The sequence below is a fragment of the Chelonoidis abingdonii genome, chromosome 4, assembly GCF_003597395.2.
Source record: "Chelonoidis abingdonii isolate Lonesome George chromosome 4, CheloAbing_2.0, whole genome shotgun sequence".
Classification (NCBI taxonomy): Eukaryota; Metazoa; Chordata; order Testudines; family Testudinidae; genus Chelonoidis; species Chelonoidis abingdonii.
The window spans coordinates 87,762,665-87,787,746 of NC_133772.1; the positions used below are offsets into that span (position 1 = coordinate 87,762,665).

General features: G+C 43.5%; 1 protein-coding gene across 7 annotated transcripts in view; it reads right to left on the reverse strand.

Moving 5' to 3' along the window:
* MIDEAS (mitotic deacetylase associated SANT domain protein) overlaps window positions 1-25,082 on the reverse strand; it is a 110,234-nt gene that overhangs the window by 66,195 nt on the left and 18,957 nt on the right. For 2 of the 7 annotated variants that reach the window (XM_075065436.1, XM_075065437.1), the window contains exon 1: window positions 3,812-4,341. The exons of 1 other annotated variant lie outside the window; for it this stretch is intronic. The gene's annotated coding sequence lies outside the window, so the exon portion shown is untranslated. Of the gene's footprint in view, window positions 1-1,457; window positions 1,584-3,628; window positions 3,764-3,811; window positions 4,348-25,082 lie in introns of those variants that run through there. 4 more of the 7 variants (XM_075065438.1, XM_032780225.2, XM_075065440.1 and 1 more) reach the window with 4 other exon arrangements.

A 25,082-nucleotide genomic window follows, 5' to 3' on the forward strand; every position in this document is an offset into this window, starting at 1 on the left:
CAATGATCCATCTATTCCAGTATCCTGTCTTCTGAGAATGGCCAGTGAGATTATCAAGTAATCCACCCCAACGTCCAATTCCAGCTTCTGTCAGAGGTTTAGTGACATCCAGAGCACGGCATTGTGCCCCTGACCATCTAACTAATAGCCACTGATGGATCTATCCTGCATGAACTTACCTAATTATTTTTTGAACCCAGCTGTACTTTTGGCTTTCACAATATCCATGGGAACAAGTTCCACAGGTTCACCGTGTGTTGCATGAAGTAGTACTTCCTTATGTTTGTTTTAAGCCTGCTGTCTATTAATTTCATTGGGTGACCCCGATTTGTGTGTTATGTGAAGGAGTAAATAATTCCTTATTCACCTTCTCCACAGCAGTCAAGATTTTATAGACCTCTGTTATATATCCCATTAATCATTTCTTTTCCACTCTGAACAGTTCCAGTCTTTTTAATCATTCCTCATAAGAAACTGTTCCATACCTTAATCATTTCTCTTTCCCTTCTCCAATTCTTTATATCTTTTTGAATATGAGGCAACCAGAGCCTCAAGCAGTATTCAAGTTGCGGGCATACCATGGATTTAGATAGTGACATTATATTTTCTGTCTTATTATCTCTCTCTTTTCTATGGTTCCTAACATTGGTAGCTTTTTGACAGCCACTGCACACTGAGCAGATGTTTTCAGAGAACTATCCACAATGACACCAACATCTCTTTTCTTGAGCGGTAAGAGCTAATTTAGACCCCGTTATTGTATGTACAGTTGGGATTATGTTTTTCAATGTGTATTACTTTGCATTTATCAACACTGAATTTCATCTGCCATTTTGTTGCCCAGTCACCCAGATTTGCTAGATCCCTTTATAACTCTTCGCAGTCAGCTTTGGATTTAACTACCTTGAGCAATTTCTTATCACCTGCAAACTCCCACTACAGATCTTTGGGAGACCTCTTGTGTAAATAATAGACTTATGATAGCCTCATGCTACTTCAGTATAATTTCAACATTTTTCTTTAAAAAAAAAAAAAAAAAAAAAAAAAAAAAAAGCCACACACACACAAGCCTGGCTATTGTTATCTACAGAAAAGCTCTAACATCAATAGGACAGCTCTCTGACCAGTACGTTAGACTCAAAGACTTTAAGGCCAAAAGGGACCATCATGATCATCTAGTCTGACATCCTGCACATTGCAAGCCACAGAACCTTGGCCACCCACTCCTGTAATACACCTATAACCTCTCCCTGAGTTACTGATGTCCCCAAATCATGATTTAAATACTTTGCATGTCTGTTCTTCTATACTCCCTTTGTATTTTCTTCCAAAAGCGCTCTCTGAAACTGCAGGCTAAAGAAAACGGCACCTAAAATGTTTGGGTGAATTTAGTGTTTATAAAACTAACATTTATCAGGCTTCAGACATAGAGCAGACTGACTTTTTTGCAACCTTACCTGTTGCTGCACTGCCCCTGCACCTCATTCCTGAACTGTAGCATCCACTTCTTTAGGTACTTACTTGGCCCTCATCACCATTGTATCTGAGCATCTGAATCTTTAATGCACTCATCTTCACAACACCTGTATAGGGTGAGGAAGTGCTATTATTCCCATTTTACAGATGGGAACTTAGGCACAGAATTGCTAACTTACTTGCCTGAGATCACACAGGAAGTTTGTGGTAGAGCAGGGAACTGAATTTAGGTCTCTCAAGATTTAGACTAATCAGTAGATCCTCTTTCCTCTGTTATCCAGTCCTAGACCTCACCCTAGTCCTCTGCTAAAGTACCACAATGCTGGTTTGCAACACCTTTTCTATTCCAGCCTAGAGCCAGTGTTCAGCAGGGACTGCCACTCGTACTAAACTAAGGCTATGATAACACTATATTGCAGCTGAGACAGGTTTAGAATGGGTACTACCAATTTCTTTTTGCCACCAATGGACCACAAAAGACATACTAGGCTCTTAACAAGAGTAATGTACAGGGCACACAGAGAGGAAGTCCTATCACAATCCAGGAACATTAATTAAGTCCACTTCATAGGGCCACAGCTTGTGCACACAGCATTCATTATTCCAGTCTCTCCTCAGCAGGAACTATGCCTTAATTTTGTCTGGGCAGCCATATGTTTTGTAGACCAATGTTAGACAGACTGACCGAATCCTTGCCATGAAATGTATTTACAGTGTACCGAGGCATTTTCACTTACCTAAAGTTAAAACTAATTTGTTTTAAATGTATTACATTTAACAGATAGAAACACAGATCAAAACCTTTTAAAGTGTAAGAAATGCACTTTGATGTTATTTTTAAAAGGATAAAAAAATTAATTACAGCAAGATAGTGCTTTTGAGTGAGAGATCTAGCTTGATTGTGCATTACCCTCAACTTCATTACCTACTTCCCTAACCTACTCCAGAAGACGGAATAGTTTCTCTCTTTCCCACCCCCACAGTGCAATTGCAATCTTTGAACCATAAAAACACACAAACTAGCTTCCAGACCCCCAAGGAACTGAGATATATTAGAGCTGAATATTTTTAGAGTCCAGCGGTTCAGAGCCAAATATGTCCACCTTCATAATGAGACACTCTCAAATACAGGCCCTAATCATGTTCCCAAGCAAATGGCAAATTTCCCACTGATTTCAACAGGAACAGCCATCAGAAGAACTAATTTAATATTCTGAGAGTAGGAAATCATTGCAGTTACCTAACAAACACTGGTTCACTTTAACCCTCCCTAGCTTCCATCATATTTCTAACCCTAAGTAAACTGACGAGCAAAAATCTTTAGGTGGTAACAAACTGCAGATTATCCTGTTGGCTGCTGCTCTGTCCTTGTGGGATGCTGAAACCAGGTGCCTTACATGCCAGTGTTGAGATCTGAAAGTGAACTGAAGTTAAGTACTGCAATCAGTTTCCTTGTACAAGACATCTAAGATTTGGATACAGGCTTGCAGTTACTGCAATCAAATAACTGGGTGCATGAAGATTTCAGAACCTGAGCCAGAAACACTGACCTACAGAAAGCACAGAAACCTGTTTCAAGGGACTTAGATACCTATCAGAAAACAAGCAAGGCATGACCTAACCCCTATTTATACATGCCAAAACCCACCCAGCTTGTCCACTTAAGAATCTGTACCCAAAAGGTCCAGAATTAGGATACCACCCTATACGGCTCAGAATTAAGATAAACGTGGTAGAGATTTGGGAGGCTGGGGATAAGGGAAATCTTGTACAGTTCTTACCTGTACTAAACATAAATCCCTCATGTTCGTTAACACTAAGTTTACTCTAAAATTTTAAGACAAAAAGAGGGGTATTAATTTTAAATTGCACACAGCTAGAATGCAGCAACTGTCAAATAATGAATAACAGCAATGCAATTTGAATCACCTCTCTGCTCTCATACCTAAGCAACTCCTCATCCAAAGGGCAATTTACCACGTTTCACTAAAATGAATATTAGCCAGAATTCTCTGTACCAAGTTTCCACACTAAAAAGGCAGTCTTCCTGTTGAGGCAGTCCATTAGCAGCGCTGAGCTGCGTAGCTGCAGATACGCAGTTTGCATGCATTATACAGATAAAAAAATAAATAAAAATAAAAAGCAAAGTTACCAAGCACTCAATCTCCCCATTTCCTCCACGCACGCAGCTCCTTGCTGCAAACCTTAAGGGTTGCAAAAACCACAGCCATGATTCAAATAGCCTCCACGGTGTTGATTCTAGCCTCAATCAGGAGCAAGGTGCAGGAGTGCGCAGGCCCTTTGGACCTTATAAGAACCCTAGATTTCAATTTACCTCGTCCTAATATGAGACAGACAGTCAGAATTATGTAACGGGGCGATTCCTCTCTCTCTTTTTGGTTCACTTCCCAGGAGACGACAAAAAAGTGTTTTCCAAACCCGCTCCTCAGGGCTCCTAGGAAAGAAGCAGGAAGTTCTCTTGCAATCAAGAATATCCCACGAAGAGGTCACTACTCAGCTCCCCTTCTGTGCACAAGCAAAGCGAAGTCCTGCACTGTACTTGGCTGAAATCTACAGCTCCTGTTTTTGATTCTCTCTCACCTCCAGTCCCACGATGCAGTGTCAGGATTGCATGGTTCTGACTCATCGGCTGAGCTCACAGCTTTAAAAAAAACCAACAAGGCGGTGGCGGCAGCAGCGAGGGAGGGCGCTTTCTCCGACCTAAAGGATTGCACAACTCCTAGGCAAGGAAACAAGAAGCACCCGCCTCCTAAACACACATGCACTATGGGGAACTGAAACCAGCTCTTCCACTTCATCAGCACAACTGCCTAAGTCAGAAGCCATCTCTCTCCCGCTCCCTCCCTGCTCGAGCAGGCCTGGGCCACTCCCACTTCCTGTTGCCAAATAAGGCAGTGAAAGGGTTTAAAAACCACCTAGCAACTCCACAGAGTTGGGGATTTCCAGCATATTTTAGCTCCACATAATAGCTTTCCCTCTCACACATCTATTGTTTGATTTGCAAAAAGCATCTACTTAGCATCTCTTCAAACCACACCAGGAGGATGACTTTTGGAGAACTTTTTTTTTACTCATAAGACTACATATGCAGTTTATCTTTCCACTGAGGAAATCTCTCTTTCCAATTTGCTACGTTCAAAATAGTCACAGATGCATTAAACGGAAATTTAGCTATTATAACTGATAATTGGGGTGCATATCAGAGACAAAATATCCAACAGGCCTTCTTCTGGACAAAACAGTTCTGTTTACAAACTCTCCAGGTGCAGGTAGGCTAGGCAAGTAAAAAGAGATACATACATGTGGGCTAGATAGAGCATGACTCAGTAGCACAGGACATAGGACAATGTCAGATCAGAGGTCTCAGCAGCTCTGCTGATGACTCATTAAGTGCCTTACCTAAGATTAAACATTTTGGATCTCAGCACTGCCAACCCCAAACATTCAAAAATATAAGTTGGGACCCGCAAATAATCGTGACACTGGCTTCAAAATCATGACAACTTAAAAATAATACAGTATATACATTTAGAGTTGCTTATTTTCATTTGCTCTCTCGTTTTGAGATTTTAATGTACACTTGGGGCATTTTCAAGCTTTTCTCAGCAACCATGAGGGCCAGAAACTCACTTAAAAATACAAAAGCCAAAATTCTCACAATCATTAGTCTCCAGGTGCTGAGGCTTTAAGAAAAAAAGCATTAAATGTAAAATTGTGAACACTGGCAAAACTGGTTTCCTGCTTTGTAAGACAGGTATATCGATAGACACCTATTTAAAGTGCTTTGAGATTTCCACATGAGAAAAGCTAAGAAGTAGTATTACTTAAGAACATGCTTTGAACCTGAAACTACTTTTAACTATTTTTTTCCGATTGATTAGATTGTACAGTGGCTATCGCTTTAAATAACTAATTGTTCTCTTTGTTTCTGAGTCCCCTTGACAATTTTTGCGATTTTCAAAAATACATTTTCTTCTCGCTGTTGTTGTGTGAAAAAATCCTAACCTACTGGAGAAACTGACTACATAAAGAAAACAGTGCTGTCAAAGACAGCAAACAAAACAATGAAATAAATATTTGTTCTCTTTAATCTTAGGTGTGTTACCTGCAAGAATATTAGGGAAAAAATTCTGATGAGTAATTTTTAAGTGACGACGTCCCTTAAAAATAAGATTAGATTTATGCTGCATGGACCATTCCTAAACTACTGCCTTGCTAAAACCAGCCTGCTATCTTTTGCACTCTAAGCACAGTCCTGGACCCCAGCCCTGCAAGATGTTCCATGCAGGTGAACTCCTATGCTTGTATGATGCCCCACAATGGGGTTTTGTGCAGGCATGCAGGCTTCCTTAAAGCAGCTTGCAGACTCAGGGCCTATGGCTGAAGAATCTGACATTTCCATTACCCCCATGTTTGTTTTGGATATTTAAAATTTGAGGTCAAGCACAGACAACAGCTCATTTCCACTACTGTTGCAATGTGCAAGAAGGCTGCAACTGAGAGCAGAGTGAAATGTCCTAGAATAGAATAATTAGAAGGAAGAATTAACTAACTGCCTTGTGAACCTTGAAGTATGCTGGTTTCTGCGAGCACAGTTGATCTTGCACCTGCATTCTCCATTCCCTTTGCACATTCAGTACAACATGACAACAGTCCAGCATTTGTTCCAAATGCCTTTGGTGCCCCAAAGAGATCATGGGAACAGAAATTGTTCCACAAGGGATAGCAGAGCATACCCAGTAACATTTTTCTGAAGTGCATCCACTACCACCTACAATTACAAAAGCATCTCCTCATTAAAGTCAGTATTTGCTTCCTTTCTTTGTGGGACATTATAGAACATCATAAGGGAAAAAAGCATCTCATGGAGTGTACTGTTAGGTACCTATTATGATGTGAAGTGCTGTACAAACAGAACAGAAAAATGGTCCCTGCCCTAACCAGCTTACAATCTAAGTACAAGACAATAGACAGCAGATGGATATAGACAGATGGGGAGTACAAAGAAACAATGAGACATTACTGGTGATAGGCAGTGGCCTCTGCACACCAACAACCTAACTGTTATCAATTTTTTTGTAGGCATCACAGCAAAGAAGAGTTTTGAAGAGGGATTTGAAGGTGGATAGAATCATAGACTATTAGGGTTGGACGAGACCTCAGGAGGTCATCTAGTCCAATCCCCTGTTCAAAGCAGGGTCAACACCAACTAAATCATTCCAGCCAGGGCTTTGTCAAGCCAGGCCTTAAAAACCTCTAAGGAAGGAGATTCCACCACCTCCCTAAGTAACCCATTCCAGTGCTTCACCACCCTCCTAGTGAAATAGTGTTTCCTACTATCCAACCTAGACCTCCCCCACTGCAACTTGAAACCATCGCTTCTTGTTCTGTCATCTACCACCACTGAGAACAGCCTAGCTCCATCCTCTTCAGAACCCCACTTCAGGTAGTTGAAGGCTGTTATCAAATCCCCCCGCACTCTTCTCTTCTGCAGAATAAATAATGTCAGTTCCCCCAGCCTCTCCTCATAAGTCAACCCCAGCCCACTAATCATTTCCGTTGCCCTCTGCTGGATTCTCTCCAATTTGTTCACATCCCTTCTATAGTGGGGGGACCAAAACTGGACACACTACTCCAGATGTGGCCTCACCAGTACCAGATAGAGGGGAATAATCACTTCCCTTGATCTGCTGGCAATGCTCCTACTAATACAGCTCAATATGCTATTGGTCTTCTTGGCAACAAGGGCACACTGCTGACTCATATCCAGCTTCTCATCCACTGTAGTCCCCAGGTCCTTTTCTGCAGAACTGCTGCTTAGCCAGTCAGTCCCCAGCCTGTAGCGGTGCATGGGATTCTTGCTTCCTAAGCGCAGTAGTGAGGTAGCTTTGTGGATATAGACATCTGTGCTGTAACTATGTGCAATTCATTTTTTTCCTGCAACATACAAGATCAATAAGTAACAACTATGACATGCTGAATGCAGCCATTGGCAGAAAAATGCTATTAAACTTCTTAGCAAAGCTGGATAGATTATTTATTTAATGGTAATATTTTGATTTCCAACTTGCTGAGAACATTATAGAATGGCCTCATGCACAAAGCTGGTGTTTAATAGTAAGTAGAGAAGAGCTGGGGACTTTCTCTAATCCATTAATGATTATCTGAAACTTACTCCCCACTTTCAAGAAACTGAGGGTTTGCCCCATCCCTTTTATCTTATTTATAAATAAGAAGGGATGTTTCTTATTAGGTTCTTCAATACTTAGAAACACCAAGAATATCAGTAACTAAAACACAAAATTCCCCCTCAATTGCTCAACTTTCCTTTCTCAACTCTTGCAATGTCACAATGTAACTAGCTCTCTACTCTTTGAAAGGAGGAAGACCTGAAATTCTGATACTAAGGGGGAAAAGAAAAAAAAAAGATACCCTGCCACACACCAATATCTCAGGCTTTTCATATATTATAATGAAGCAAAAAAAGACATAAACTGAACTCCCACTCATCCCTCATGCAAACAACCTTTAACATTATTTCACAATTGTTGTACCTTCTGTACAAACTAAAATCTTGGCATGTCTCTCTGACATCTTCTTGTGGATGTCTAGCCATCAGTTCAAGATCAACATGATTAAAACAGGGAACCTAATCTCCCTACCACCATTCAAAGCCCTTCCCCCTACCTCCTTTCTCAATCACTCTGGACAACACCACCATCTTGCCTGCAATTTAGGCCTGCAACCTGGACATCTTCAACTCAGACTTCACTCTTGGGCCTCAAATCCAGACTACATCTAAATCTTGCTGATTCTTCCTGGATTAACAGATCAAAGATATGGCATCTCTCATCAATTCACACATCTAAAAAACATCATCTCTCCAGACTCTCATTATCCAGCATCTAGATCAGAAGTCCTCAAACTACAACCTGTGGACCACCAGTGGTCCATGAGCTCCATTCAGGTGGTCCATGGATAGTTCCCTCTAAGGTGCATGCCTAGGTGGCTGCACACAAGATAATGAAGGATCACCCACCTAATTAGTGGGGCCATGCAAGCGTGACTCCACTAATTAGGTGCCTGGACCCTGGAGAAGTGTAAGGTGAGGTGTGGTAAGGTGAGGTGGTGGCCTTGGGGGAATAGGGAGTAGGTGGGAAGGAAAGTGGGGTGAGAAGAGGGATGGGGGGAATTTGGGCCGTGCAGGGCTGCAGTGGCCAGAAAAAAAGAGGCAACTTTCCCTAGCTCCAGGGCTGCGGCTGCCAGGGAGAGACAGCCCTCCTTCTGCTGTTGTGGGGGCTGCTTGGGGGCTGCCACGCTCGGGAGAAAGGGGACATCTGTCACATTAGAATGGTAAGACCACTGATATTAAAATATGAGTTGTGTGCTTTTATTTGTAGAACAAAAAAAATTATGTTTTTTTTTTAATATAGCGCTTTTATCCAAAGCGCTTTATACTAGTTAGCTAACAGTACAAACAACATTTGGAAAGATCATTAAGTGGTCTGCCAAGACCCTCAGCAATTTTCAAGTGGCCCGGAAAAAAAGAAAAAAAAAGTTTGAGAACCACTGATCTAGATTACTACAACATCCTTCTCTCTGGCCTGGACCAATACAATCCAGCCCCACTCACATCTATTCAGAATCCTGCTGCAAAGTTCATTTTCCTAACCCATCACTTAGACGACATTATCCCTCTCTTTAAATCTCTCTATTGGCTCCATCTTCTCTATCACAGACATAAGCTGCTTGTCTTCACTTTCAAGATCCTTCACTGTCAATTCCTACCCTATCATCTCTCATTCACTATCAAGATGTTGATGCTCAATTCCCATTGGCCCATGATGCCAGCCTCCAGTACCCACCTGTTAGATTTTCAAAAAAAGCACCTTCATGCTTTCTTCCATGCTGCCTTTCATGCGTGGCTAGTGCTCCTTGTAAACATCCACAAAGCTATCTCATGATCCTCCTTCAAACTCTTCTTTGCCATGATGCCTATAAAACTTGACAACAGTTGGGCTGTTGGTGTGCTGAGACCACTGTTGATCATGCTGACCAATACGGTCTCATTGTTTCCTTGTACTTCCCCATCTGTTGTTTCTTGTCTTGACACTTAAATGGTAGTGTAGACATGGCCTATGTCAGCAAAACGTAAGTCGCTCAAGGGTGTGGAAAAAAAAATCACACCCCTGAGCGACAGTTTTGCCAGCATAAGTGGTAGTGTGCACTGCGCTATGTCGGTGGGAGAGCTTCTGCCTCTTGTAGAGGTGGTTTTATGTCGTTGACAAGAGAGCTCTCTCCCATCAGCACAGAGTGGCTGCACAAGCAATCTTACAGCAGCACAGCTGCACCGGTACAGCTGTAAGCTCACTAGTGTAGACATGGCCTTAGATTGTACGTTCCTTGGGTCGAGGGCCTATCTTTTTGCTCTGTGGTTGTACAGCACTTGGCACAATGGGGTCCTCATCCATACCCAGGACTCCTAAGCACAACAGCAATACAAAAAAATAATAATTATTTAACATTTACTTAGTTTGCTCAGATGAAACAGAAATCTGTTGTTCAGAATCCGGTGTTCAGTGCCTGCTCACTGTGAACACTACCTCTTCTATACAAGAGCCATTTTATTTTTTAAAAAATCAGGCATCTCTCTCACACTAAAAACTATAATACTAGCTGTATGGTCCCTGCTCCTTGCTTCTCTCTCTGTAATACCATTGGTGACTACTTTAGGGTGGAGTGAGGGATAATCTCCAAAAGCAGTTCACTACCCCCTCTCCATGAACTGCCTCCACACAGGATCGAGGGATTTAATTATTTTTTTGGTTGGTTGTTTCGTTGTTGTTTGGATTTTTTTACAAACATAAACTGGCTCTGCAAAAAGGATTGAGGAAGAGAAATAGCCAGTCCTGAGACAAGAACTCCTGTACAGGGGCTCTAATTCCCTGAAATGCCTCTCTACTAGGGGCACAAAAACACCAATCAATGACAGAGCACCTGCTTCAGACCTCAGGATGGGCTAGTCTTGTGGCGCTGGCTCCTCCTCCTTGATCCCAGATGCTTCTAAAGGCCTCCAAGCACTTCATTGCCAACAAGAGCTTGGAGAGATTTATAAACAGCTGGAAATGAGATGAAGCTAGCCTGTCTGCCGTAGAGTGACCAGATGTCCTGATAAAATCGGGACCTTCCCAATATTTTGGGTGGTTGTCCCGTGTCCCGTCCCGATACTTCGCTCCGCCAGCAGCACTATTGTTTTTTTTTCCTTTTTGCTCTGCCAGCAGCACTCGGCTTTTTTTGTTGTTGTTGTTTTGCTCCGCTGGCGGACCCCCCCACCCCCACCCCGCATGTGTCCTGATATTTTCTTCATCTCATCTGGTTACCCTAGTCTGCCTAGCTGCCTCTCCTAGGACTTCTGCTTCATGAGGAGGAAGAAACAAGAACTAACCTCAGAGTCCAAAGCCACTAGCTACCAGTGAAAGGGAACCATCTAGGAAAGCAGAAAGAGGCATCCAGGTGGTATGTCCAGATGGGAGAAGAGGACCAAATAACTGGTCAACATGTTTAAGGGAACAAGGAAGCAAGTAGCTGGGAAACGTGCAGGTGATGAGGAGGACAAAGGACAACAGAACAGATGACGGGAGAGGCTAAGTTAAGAGGAGAAATAAACAATGGAAAGGAAATAACACTTCTCACTAGACACAGTTTATAATAAAAATAATACTTCCCTCATATTACTTTTTCCATTTAAACCTGTGTTGCCCCAAACTGGGTGCAGGAGGCACAAGACAGAAGTGATGAGCATTGCAGCTGGGAAAGCTACAGAATCCCAGATCCATGCTTCTCCAAACATGCTTCTGTTTTTGGTTAAGTGGGGCATACAAAGATCTGCGAAACCCACTTGCCTTCTCTTCCTGCTCCTAAATAGAGCTGGTTGCAGGATCAGTTCACATGGGTAGGCTACTAGTGCAAGCTGCTCTGCTCCTGCAGCACTAAGTTCAGCTTTGGGTGGCACCAGGAGAAGCCTCAGTCCCAGCAGCATGTAGCCTTCTGGTAAGCAGAGGAACAGGGAAGGGGACAGAGATGGAATCAAAGGAGAGGAGCAGAAAAACCTATTAAATATTATTACATATTAAACGTACTAAAATAGATATAGAAAAAATACACAAAAACAAAGTTAAGAAAATAGACAGAAAGAGACCGGAGAGAGAGAGGATAGAATAAACTAAGGCTAGCAACATCTGGAGGAATGGGGGCTGCAGCACCCAACCACTAATCCATCCCGAGGAGTTGGAGGCTCCAATAAAAACCAGATTGCAAACCAATGACATAAGCAATTTCTGTAGCTGCCACAGGAATGTTACGTGATTGTGGATGTGAGAGAAGGTAATCCCCAGGGTGGGGTGTGTGGGGCTGTCTATGAGAATCTCTCTGTGAAGACTCCTCAAATAGATGAACTAAAAGCTGGAATCTAAGTATGGTAGAGATTAAAGATTTTGGACCAAGAAAGGGATTTTATGGTTAACATATTCTTAAATCTTGCTCCACAATCTTCCTTGTGAATATATAAGATGGAATTTGTACCTTAATTCCATTTTTAAATATTCTCTATACCCCCAGCCTGCAATCAGGTCTATGTGGGCGGACACCTGCAGATGTGCAGCACCTCACTGAAATCAGTGGAGCACTGCACATGCACAGCAGTCTCCCCACATAGATCTCATTGCAGGATCAATGCCTATATGTGGTAGCCTAAAGTAACATGAGTTAAGGTAAATTCCCTTACAAACCACTATGATATATAGTCAAAGGTTTTTCAAATGAAATGTGTTTTAAAAAGATATGGCTTTTGGAAATAAAGAAGAGTTACTTTGTGTAGTAACTGCAGTTCTTCAAAATGTATTTCCCTGTGGGTGATCCACTTCAGGTGGGCATGTGCTTCTTGAGTCCATGATCGGAGATTTGTCCATTAGCAGTGCTCATAAGGCCCGCGCATGCATGCTATGCCTTCTCATGCTAGACATTGAGGCTATATAGAGATTCATGGGCCAACTGCACTCAGTTCCTGCTCTACCTGAATGTGTCCACAGAAAACAGCCTGAAGCAGAGGAGAGGAAAGGACGGGAAGCAGAGAACCCACAGGGGGATACATTTCAAAGAACTGCAGTTACTGCACAAGGTGAGTAACCTCTTCTTCGAGTAGCATCCCTGTGGGTGCTCCACTTGAGGTGACTTCTGAACAGTTTCCCCAGAGGGAGGAGTGAGCTTCAGAACTGAGTCCAGAACTGAAGACAGTATTGCAGTACCCAGAGCCACATCGAATCTGACAGCATAGATTAAAGCATGTACTTCTAAAATGTATGTATTGAAGCCCATGTAGCAGACCTACATATGTCAGGCATTGGTATGTTCTTAAGCAACGCTGTGAACATCAAGAGCTGAAAATCAATCCTCCCTTCTCCACTGAAGGAATTATAGCTTTACGAACTTGTTTACAGGTCTTATATCTAAGACTGAGCTCCATCCTCCGTCCTTCTTTGGTACAAGGAAATACTTTGAATAAAACCCCTTGCCTCTGTGAGGGGGAGGGACTGGGTCTATTTCTCCTAACTGGAGGAGAAAGTTTACCTTGTGAGAGAGGTCCTTGAAGAGGGATGGGGAAGGGAAATTGAAGGGAGGGAGTGACATCAAAGGGATAGTATAGCCCAATATTATGATCTCTATGACCCACTTGTCTGAGTGATCCATCTCCAGGCATGTTGGAAACGGGAAAAGTGGTCTCAAAAGAGAGAATGGTGGGAAAATGGGCCACATCTATAAAACCAGAGATGCAGGGGAATTCAAACCCTAGACTAGCCCAATGGTTGGATGGTCTTGGGGAGGCAGCCCTCTTTCTCTGAATTTATGTCTTTTTCTGGGGGGTTGGTGGCTCTGTGGAATCCAGAAGACTAAGCAGGATGCAACTTCTGGGCAGTGCATGACCTACTACACCATCTTTTATTTGTAGGTGTATATATGCCCAGGGAACATAAAGGGGTCTAGAGTCCTTCAGTGCACGGAAGAACTCATCTACAGTCTCCAGGAAAAGCCTATGACTGTCAAAGGGGAGGTCTTCAACAGTATTCTGTACTACTCTCGGAAATCCCAAGAGCTGGAGCCATGATGCCCTGTGCATAACTACCACCATATAGATGGACCTGGCCACAGTGTCTGCTACAACCAAGGATGCTTGAAGAGCAGTCCTGGCCAATATTTGGCCTTCTGAAATGATGACCTGGAATTGCTCCCTATGTTCCTAGGGCAGATGTTCAATAAAAGTCATGCATCTATTGTAGTTTGTGAAACTGTATTTGGCGATGACCACCTGGTAGTTTGCAGTCTGGAACTGCAGGGTTGCTGACAAATAGGACTTTCATCCAAATAGATACAGTCTCTTTTGGTCCTGGTCATGTGGAGTAGACCTGGAGAAGTGTTGCCTGCCCTCCTCATTTACCTCATCCACAACTAGGGGTTAGGTGGAGGGTGGGAGAACAAGAAATCAGAGTCTTTACGGGGAACATAATAACTTTTTATCCGGCCTTTTTCATGTTCGTAGAATAGTAGTAGGTGTTTGCCACATAGTCTCAGCTGGATACAGGGACACCTTGTTAGTGGGTAGCACCACCCTGGAAGGTGTTGCTGACTGTAGGATACCCAGCTGCTTGTGTTGTGAATCCCTGACATTTTCCAGTGGAATCTGAAGAGTGTTCAACTGACCTCTTTATCAGATCTTAAAACTGTCAGCCAGGAAAGGTGGTGGAGGTATAACCATTTCATCTGGGGACAAGAATGAGATGGGTGTTTGAGGGGTGGCCTCCTTATCCATCCTTGCCTCCTATTCCTCAAACGTCTCCTGTGAGGGAGCTGGTTGGGGAGGAGAGGACTCAACAAGCCTAGTGTCCCTTGGAGACAGTACCAGTGGTCTGGATAAATGCTGTTGGTAATCAGCCCAGGGATCCCAGTATGGCCACTGAGGTGGGGCATACCAGAGTGGGGTGGCATGCAGGGTTGGTTCCACCACCCTTGATTACAGTTGCAATCTTCCCTGTCACTGTCAAAGAATGACAAGTTATGTTGGGGAATCCTGGACTGAAATTGAAAACACTGACTAGAAGTCCCCTTCATCCTCCTCAACATCATGCAATGGAAGAGTCTGCATAGAAAAGGGTGGAGAGTCCTGTAGTACCAGGGAACAATAGCAATCTGGAGACCAAGGTGTTAGTGCCAAAACATGCTTGGTACCTATGAGGAGTGGGGATTCTGGCTCATCCACTACAGACAGGTCCCTCTAAACTCTTGCAGTACTGAGCAGGGAAACAGTACCAATGCAGTAGCCGAGGATGTGGTAGTTGAAGATCAATGGCCGGCATACCAGTGTAGGTGCTGATGGAGTATGATGCCATCTCTTGCTCTGTACCGAGGGTACTGAAAAGGTAGCTGCCAATGGCAGGCCTGAGCCTGATGGTACCAGATCAGGTGATTATGCTTGCCCTCCTTGTACCTGGTAGACAGTACTGAAACTCTGTCAGAGCCATGTCTCTCCCTCGAGCTCCAGGGATTTCTGGCACTGCCAGTACTGGTCGAGGAGTCCTTCAACTCAATGGTACTGAGCTCAGAGGTCAAGGTTTTGGAAACTGCAGATCTCATAGGTGACCTGGGCTTCTTTGGAGCCCTCTCAGAAGCCTCCAATGACTTCCTGTTCTTAGGGGAAGCCTGTGCCAAGATGAAAGGGGGACTGGATCTGTCTAAACAGTTAAAAGTTTACTTTTGCTTTCTCCCTTTCCGTTGTCCCCATTTTGAATTGACAAAATGGAAAGAGGAAAAGGTGGATGGAAGGGGTGGGGGAGGGGTGGAAAAAAATAAAAAAGTTTCCATAGAAGTTCTTGCAAAACCGCTGTAACAAATTATTTAAATTCCCTCCCCAAATTTTTTGATCAGCTCATATGCAAGAATACAGAGGTACCCACCCTGCCTATCTTAGCTATTAATTCTTCAGTGACTCACTGCAAACCTGTTTTGTTTTAATTTGTTTGTTCCCTCCCCCAGAGTTATTTATTTTCAGAAACTACAAAGATAATGATAATGGAACAAAATAAGTAAGTTCTATTACATTCTTTTATTATTCACATTAATTTCATTACCTATATTATGTTATTTATATAGCACTTTTCCTCTCAAAGAGCCTCCAAAGTGCTTCCTGATCTATATATGTTCCACACCAACTGTATGCAGCTGCTTCTGGAGGCTATGCAGGAAGCCAGCTCACCACATGCTAAACAAAAGTGAAGCAGGAAAGAAACGGGGCAAGTGACAAGCAGGAAAACCCTACTCTTCTGAAAAGTGCTTGGTCATTAAAGATCTCGGGTTAGAGGGGATAAACCCTCTGTTTTTTGTTTCTCTTTAAATAAGTTATCCTCCAAAAGATCTTTCAGAGTAAACTACATTAAGCTCAAATCTGATGCTTCAAGCACCTATCTACCTCTCAGTCTATATGGTTATCTATTAATGTATGCAACATGTATTAATATTTACTATTTTTAAATAAAGTATTCCTCTAGTCATCCTAGATCTTCTGTACTCATTTCCAGCAATGAAGGAGAATCCACACATTGCAACCATTCGGTAAGTAAAATGAACTATCCCAGTGATACATGTTACCAACCAACCAGAAAACTCCAGGACCATATTCCAAGATTTCGCAGCCCCAAAGCAACACAGGCCAAATTCATACATAGTGCTCTGCTTTGGCGATAAAGTGAGAAAAGCAATGATCCCACAACATTACATTGCTTTTGGCCACAGCAGTTTTGCACAAGAAGGGAAGGCTGCTGGTGGCAAAGGATATTTTAAACAAGGGTCTGTTAGCAACACCTGAAATCATTGACTGACCTTGTCTTATCTCTAGAAATGTCATTCAGCATACAAGTTATAACTCAAGAAATGCTGGACAGTGGGGGCAGTTTTGCCAAATATTTTTTCTTAAAATTACGCAAAAAACACACTCTCAAAATAATACAACATGCAAACAAACCAAGGCTGTTTGAGAGGTGAAGATCTACATACAATACCTTTTCAGCCATAAGAAACCCTATAAACTAGGGCAAGACAGGGCAAAAGTAGCTTCACCATGCACATCTGTGACATATATCATTAATAAGGGCATATGCATGTAGTGGTGGAGAGTAAGTAAGGAAACCTTTCATTTACATTTTTTGAGAAGCTATTGGAAACAGTGTCAATGAAAAAAAGTTACTGAATTTTGAAAATAACTTTCATGTGCAACAGGTGGGTCAGCACTCTAATCACTGTAGCCTCAATTAGTTTCCTCCAGTGATGGGTGATTGAACAGTTGGCTAATCAGAAGGAGAGTGTGAGGAAGTAAGGAACCAATTAATCCTCAGCTGACTAACCTGACAGGAAGTATTCCAAGGGGCAGGAAAGATGAGGATGATGATGAGGGGGCTAGCGGAGCCTAGAATGAAAGAGCTCCCTAGAGAGAGAGATCTTTTTTCCTCCTAGGGCCCTAGTAAAAGAAAGGCTGAAAGCTCTAGGGATTTAAAATTGGAATTATGCACTGTACTGGAGTGGGTGGAAGAGTTTAGAATAAAATACAGCCTGAACACTACAAGAAAGTGGGTCTGAGCAGTTTCTGGGACATCAGAGGACAGGGACAGAGCATTGCCCCATGGAGGGAGGGGATTTTGCCTGTGTAAGATATGGGAATGTTGAGACACAAATAGATTCAGCTCTCTTTCAAAGTAAATTCCCAGATACTTCTGTAAACCATTAACCAAAGAACAAACTTACTCCATGCAAACTCATGTCAGCTCTCCAAACTAGGAATGTAGTGCTGGAAAGGATAAGCTTTCTTCCTCCAACCCTTCCTTACCAACTCCACTGGATGAGTGGTGATAGTTTTGTGTAACAGTCAGCCAGGTGCAGAGAGTTTATAATGGGGAGGGGAGAGTATACTGCAAGAGTCTGCAGTTGCTACTGTCAGTTTTTGACCCTGTTTGCTGTAATATTCCCAGACACAGAGTGCAAAGCATATAGTCGCCAGCCTGAACATCATCAGTGCCATGCAGAATACAATTGTGCTTTTGTTCAGACAGCGCTTTCCAGCAATCTTTCTCTTTTCCTATTAACACTCAGCATTAATGATATGCAAGGAAATAGTAGGGTATCTATGCCTGTTGGAGTAGGCCACGCAACCATGCAGCACCTCTTGCCCTGAGCTGATTCTGAATAGAACCTATACCTGTTCCCAAAAAAGTATACGACCCTCATAAGTGGTTATGGATCTGCAAAGTTGCCACTCAGCTCATTTTTCCAGACTAATCCCAAATTTAACACGGAGATCTCCTGTCCCACAAACCTATTAAGTTAAAAGATTCTGAAGTAACTTTTGCTGGCTGCACAGCATCCACGCTATGACTGCATAAAGATGTTTTTTAAAAATTTATTGAGACTAAGACAAGAACGTTTCTGTCCACATGACAAATGGTTAAAACTCCATGATCTTTCTGTTGTTGTCAGGAGGAAAAGGTGACAGAAAGCCTTATGCATAGGCCATTTGCTAAGCATTTAATAAAGCATTTGCTAAGATACCTGCATTGACATGATTATACTCCTTCCCTTTGCATAGGGTCACTATGTCCCGCCAATTTATCAACTCCCAAAAATAAACTTGTTGAGTAACTAAAGATGTCAATAGATTTTCATATTCTTCCCATGCAACCCACATTGTACAGTGGTGATGATTACTCAAATACAACTAAACATTTCATACTTATTCATAGGGGAATATTTTCAAGCAAATTCTGTCATTTTAAAATGTCTTCATTGTAGCTGTCACTAAACCAAAAGTGATTTTATTTAAATTGTGAAGGGAGGTTTCCTCTTACTGTTTTCTTGAAGTGATTTTAGTGCTTATGAAAGCTGACAGATTGAGAGTTGTGGACGCTAAAGCCCTATTCATCCTCAGGATGGGTATGGCATGGACAGCTATCGGGGCGGTGGGTGGAGCCCCAGTTCAGGAAGGCTAGCCCCCCATCTCTGCCCCTTCCGTCCTAGCCTCCCCACACCCCCCTCATGGCTAGAGCCCCGAGGCCACCCCCTTGTGGCAAGGAGCCCCAGGCTGGCTGAAGCTGCCTCAGCTGCGCCGTGCCTCCCCTACTGAGACCGCAAGCCACCCCACAGGAAAAGTTCCTGTCTCTTCCTGAACAACCTGAGCTTTTGACAAGCACCAGGAAGGGTCTGGGGCAGCTGAGGAGACGGTATGTGCTATTCAGCTTCCTGGTTCACCAGTAATCTCCCTGGAGTCCATAGATTACTGATGAGCCCAGGAAGGTGAATATCACATACTGCCTACTCAGACGCCTCGGAACCTGCATGGGGCATAATAATATGCAAAAACTTCCCCCATGCAAACTGTCAAAACCCACAACTGGGCGTCTAGTGGCAGTGGCTGTGCCAGAGGAGGCTTAGCCTCCCTGGCCTATTATACCCACCGCCTATGGCGGCTACTGTGCAAATACCCCAGCCACTGTGCCTCAGTGTGGAGCTGGAGGGATCATCCTCTAAGGGATCAATCTCCTTGTTTTTCTCAGTCCTTGACCTTTCTGATGAGGTTGCTAATCTCAGCTCTAGCTGACATCAGTTAGATTGGTGCCATGTAGAAACAAATATGTGTCACTAGGAACTGGACTGAGACCACTAACTCTCACAGAATCACAATCATTAGATAGTGATTCCTCCTGTTCACTACCAACCTGGTCTGAATTAGAACCAGTGATGTGGCAGTGAAAGCTCTATAGCCGATTTCTTGTCTCTGAAATTATATTGTTTTTTCTTCTTTATTACGGAAAATTTATAAAAATATTTTTCACTTAATGTACACAACATCTTCCATCCAAGAATCTCAAAGTATTTTATGAGATGCGAGTAAGCCTTACTACAGCTCTGTTAGGTAGGTAATTATCTCCATTTTACAAATGAGGTAATTGAGGCAAGGAAAGAGTAAAATTACGTGTCAACAGTATAAACAAGCGACAAAGCTGGGAATAAAAACACAGAATTCAGTTCCCAATTATGTCCTATAACTACTAGACCATACTACCTCCCAATATAGTACAGTTGCCGTCTGTACCAATTATATTTCTCTTTTCTCTTAAGTGTAATCGTGTATTTAATCCAATAGATGGCACATTTTAAAATTACAGGCCTATACTGACCTGCTTGGCCAGGGGAAAACAGGAAAAAACACCTCTAAGCCCTATATACACATCATGCACTTTCATAGGAAATTTTCATTTCAGTATAAGCAACTCACTGGGTCTCCGTACAGACAAAACATCAATGAAAACAGTGCAGGATAAAACATTCTTCCAGAACGGTTTCAGGAACATAGCACTGATGTTTGAAAACAAAACCACAGCAACACCAAGTGAAGACAGTGGTGGAAAAGAAAGCACCAGCCAGCTGTTCCTGCACAAATCAGTACTGCTAAGCATGAGATAAATTCAAAGACAAGGCTGATAAAACATTGTACCAGTCTTCTGTTGAGCTGAAAAGAAGGACATGGAAAATATTTTAGCCCAACAGTTCTCCAACTGTGGGTCACGACCCCATTTTAATGCAGACATCAGGGCTGGTATTAGACTTGCTGGGGCCCAGGGTTGAAGGTGAAACCCGAGATCCACCACCCTGGGCCACAGCCAAAGCCCGATGGCTTCAGCCCTGGGTGGCAGAGCGCAGGTTACAGGCCTGGGGCTGAAGCCCTTAGGCATTAGCTTTGCCCTCCACCTAGGGCAGTGGGACTCTGGCTTTGGCCCCCCACTCCAGGGTGGCAGGGCTCACCTGTGCTCAGACTTCAGTCCCCCCCTCTTGGGGTCATGGATTAATTTTCATTGTCAGAAGGGGGTCATGATGCAATGAAGTTTGAGAACCCCTGTTTTACTTCAAGACAGAAAGACATGTTTAAGGTTTTATATGACACATTTTTAGAAGGGCTAGGTAAAAATCACTGACTTATTGTGGTCCTGTCTGACTTGGACTTCCTACTGTAATTAATACCCTAGAGAAAAAAAAGTGTGCTTCTCTTTTTAAAACAGAGATAGAATTTGAGCAGTAGGTCCACACAGGAACTGAGGTCTGCCAGTGCAGACCCAGTTGCTGGATTGTTGCCTTAGCTAACTAGGTTTGCCAACTGTCTAATCACACAAACTCAAAACACCCTTGCCTTGCCCCCTGCCACACGCCTTCCCAAAGGCCCCACCCCTTCTCTGAGGCCCACCCCACTCACTCTGTCCCTCCTACCTCCATCCCTTGCTCTTCCCCACCTTCACTCACTTTCACCTGGCTGGGGCATTTGGGATGTAGGAGGGGGTGAGGGCTGCAGGCTCCGGCTGGGCAGGCTCCTGCTTACCTCAGGCAGCTCCCGGTTGGCAGCAAAGCAGGGGTAAGGCAGGCTCCCTGCCTACCCTGGCCCCGCGCTGCTCCCAGAAGTGGCGAGCATGTCCCTGCGGCCCCTGGTGGGGAGGGGGCTCTGCTCCCTGCCCCTATCTGCAGGCACCGCCCACACAGTTCCCATTTACCACAGTTCCTGGCCAATGGGAGCTGCGGAGTCAGCGCTCGGGGTGGAGTCAGTGCGTGGGGAACCCCCGGTCTCTCCCAGGGGCTGCAGGGACGTGCCAGCCACTTCTCGGAGTGGCGCAGAGTCAGGGCAGGCAGGGAGCCTGCCTTAGCCCCACTGGACTTTTAGGGGCCTAAAATGTCCTGTTTTGGCTTCAGTAGCCTCCAGGAGATAGAGCCCGATTCCAGGAGATTCCTGGCAGAACTGGGAAGGGTTGGCAATCCTAACAGATCACTTTGCTGAATCTCCTTTTAAACAGAAGATTTACCTATAGATCCCAGAAGCCATGAAAGCAGACCTCAGTTTAATATACATTGTTTTACATTTAAATTGGATTAGAAGTAGTAGTTAAACCAGATTGGTTCAGAATCCATAATTGTCTACATGGAGGAGCAGTGCACATTATGGAGGTGTGATTTCTGAAGTGCACCGATTGGTCCTTGTAGACCCAGCTGAGACACTAGAAGTTCCCTACTGCGCTTTAACATAGTACTGTGTTAAAGTGCACTAGTCAACCTACAGTCTGCACCAGCAAGGTCTACAAGCTATTTAGTTTCAGAGTAACAGCCGTGTTAGTCTGTATCCGCAAAAAGAACAGGAGTACTTGTGGCACCTTAGAGACTAACAAATTTATTTCAACATAAGCTTTCGTGAGCTACAGCTCAGCTCACGAAAGCTTATGCTGAAATAAAACTATTTAGTGCGCAACATGCTAGTGCATTTTAGAAATCAAAACTCCTGTAGTGCCCACTGCACTGCGTAGACAAGGCCTTAATCTAAGTTTTGAAATGAAGACATAGGAGAATTTTGCTTAAGAGTTTTATAATGCAAGAGGAGATGCATTTCTTCTTCGGTTCTCATGCTACATAAAACAGCAGAATCTTTCCCCAAAGCAAGTTAGGAGCTGAGTAGAAATCACTCAAGTCTCTTTAGTCTACCACTAAAAAGCAACAGAAGATCCCCAAACAGGGACTAGTGAAACCAAGTTTAGTCCTATTTCATTTTTAGAACAAACATTTCTCATCTACAGTCATCATGTGTTGTTTTGAAAAAAAGACACTCTAAAGCTGAAAGGCCCACAAATTAATTAACCCTGAAACTTAGTTTTATGACCCGCATATACTATTTTCTGTATCAGAAACAAAGGCTGCAAGATTGCTGAAGAGCTGGAATTGAAGCAGACCACCACCAACCAGGGGCGCTTGTTCTCTTGAGGTTTTTTTGTGTGTGTTGTGGTTTTTTTGGGGGGCGGGGGAAGGAATGTTTGTGTTTGTTTGTTTTTTGTCACCCTGCAACTCTCCCAGTCTGCTGTATGTGGAAGTAGGCAGGGCATTATTTAATGTAGTACTTGAATTTGGGGTTCAAAGTACATGGCTAGAATGAGTACCAATACCCTGAATCAAGGGGACATTAAAACAGTGGGTCTAAATATTAATCTACATTTATGGCATCTTTCACTATTTTAGTTTTGCAGTTTAATGATTGACATTAACAGACTATCACTATGTTGTATAAGTCCTAAAGAGGCAAATCAATAGTAATTTTGTACTTGCAAACAATATAATTACTAGGACAGGATTAGCTTATTGGTTCAGTCCTGCCATTGAAAGAACATTTTTTGTTTAAAAACACCCAAAAAACTAATCCAATGTAACCCAAAGCCAGTTACATATAGCACATTAATACACATGTATTCAAACGAAGAGTGTCTTGTGACTATGGTTTTGCTCTATTATCCATCTAAACTATCAGAGTACACTGGTCCTTTAAATAAACTATCTTCATGCACATGGTCAGCAGTTGTTTGTTTATGTTGACAGGTATTTGGGACAGTGCCTTTGGTCTCACACCTGCCTAGCCATGCCTGTGGCAAAGGCACTTTGTGGAGAAAACTATGAACTCATGAAAAGCAGCAGCACATCCAGATACCAAATAAAAAAAATAAATCTAACTTTGCTCTCCAAAACACCAAGATGTAAATTCCTCTTAAATAGTTGTGCCTGCTTCTTTACAGAGAGGCTTGGCTGATTTCAGGTCTGTTCTATGCTCCTGGGATACATATGCACAGAACATAAGCAGAGTAACTCATCCGACTCATCCTACAATGGCACTACACACTACTTTGGAGGATTTAGTTTCTTTGCTCAGGTAGCTTTATTAATAGTAATTATTTATAAAAGAATCTCAATGCTACAGAAGAACTGTACAAATAGGGAATCAGACCTGGGTTCTTTTCCTGGCTCTATTTTGCCTAACAAGATGACCTTAACTCCTCTGTGCTTTAGTTTATACTATCTGTAAAACTGATATCACAATGCCTATTTATTTTTGTAGTCTTTTGAGATCAGATGTGAATATTATTAGTTCATCAGAAACATATAAATGAAAGAAAATCCAAAGAAAATGGCATCATCAAGGACCTGATTCTACAGGCACTTCACACTCAGAACTACCGGTGAAATCAATGAAAATTCTCTGCACAGAGAAACTGCAGCATCAGGCTCAACAAATGGATCCTACACTGCGCCACTACTACCCTGGCCAGTTTCCAAAAGAAGATCCTGGAGTTCTTCCAGCTGGGGAAAGCACTAGATCTCTTTAGATGTCCTGAGCCTCCTTCTGAGAAAGAGTGGGCAGGGCCTGGTCTGCATTAACATCCAGGTCCACAGATTCCACCTCCAGGTCCCATAGAGACTCCTTTATGGTAGTCAAAGTCCGGCATGGAGTGTGCTGGTGCACATCTTCCTCCACTGGCTTAGAAATAACCAACAGCTATTTTATCTCCACCCACAGTGTCTGCCCTGAAACCTCTCCAAGCTGCCAGTCTTTTACCAGGACCTTCTCTGGACTTGGAAACTAATTTCAGCATCCATCTTCACAGTGGCCACTTAGGGAAAAGACCTCCTCACAGAACCCCTACTATGCAACCCCACCTTTGTGTGCTTGTGGTGGAGACCCCCTTGGTGCACCAGAAGATGGTCCTGTCTGGTGTCACGAGAATCAAAGACCTTCTGGACTACCATTGGAGGGACTGAGTGGAGTCCATGGTGCACAGCTAGTGCATGGGGTTGCCAACCCTGCGCATCTCCTGTCCTGTCCTCCAGGAGGTGAGGACAGCCTTGCCTCCTGCTTCTCACTTTTCTCAAGCAGGCCCTGTGGGAGAGCGCTCCCTGACCACCAGAGGTCGTCATTGGATCCTTGCCTCATGAGTAGTTCTCCACCCCAATACACAACCTGAGTAGGCTGAATGCCATCCACCCAGTCAATCTCTGAACCGCACACAGACAATATCTGTACATGCTCATGCTCCATACCACCCACTTCCTTGCCCTTATGTTCCACCCCAATACCAAGCGGCAGGACCCGCTGCCACTTGCATAGGGCAGGGAGCCAGTGGACCAGCTTGTTCACTACCCTGGTCCCACATCCCGGTGAGGATATTAGTTGGTGGCTCCTACCTGGAGCTGTCAGTATGGGTGTGTGGTTGGCACAGTTTATGGATTCCTCTAACACCTTCCTCTTCTCCAATGAGAGGGAGACCCTGGCACACACCTATTAGAGTGTGTCAGGCTGCAGCCCCTCTTCTGGCTCCTCCAGAACCTCTTGTGGAGGTTCTGGCTGCATTTCTGCACACACCTTCTTATATTTACACACCCTATCTGCGGCCCCACAAAGTTGCAAGATCTCATCAACCTCCTTCTGCCACTGGCAAGGATGGCCATCCATCACACCAGGAGGAGGAAGCTAAATGCAGGGAGTTCTCTATGACTCTGGGGCCTGTTTCCAGTCCTCTGTATCACGTCTTCAGGCAGAGTTCCTCTTGGCACTGGCTACTAAATATTAGGATTCCTTTGTGGAACAGTGGGTGATGTCTGGGGTTCTTTGCTCGGTGTTCCCATCTGGATCCCCTGTTTTG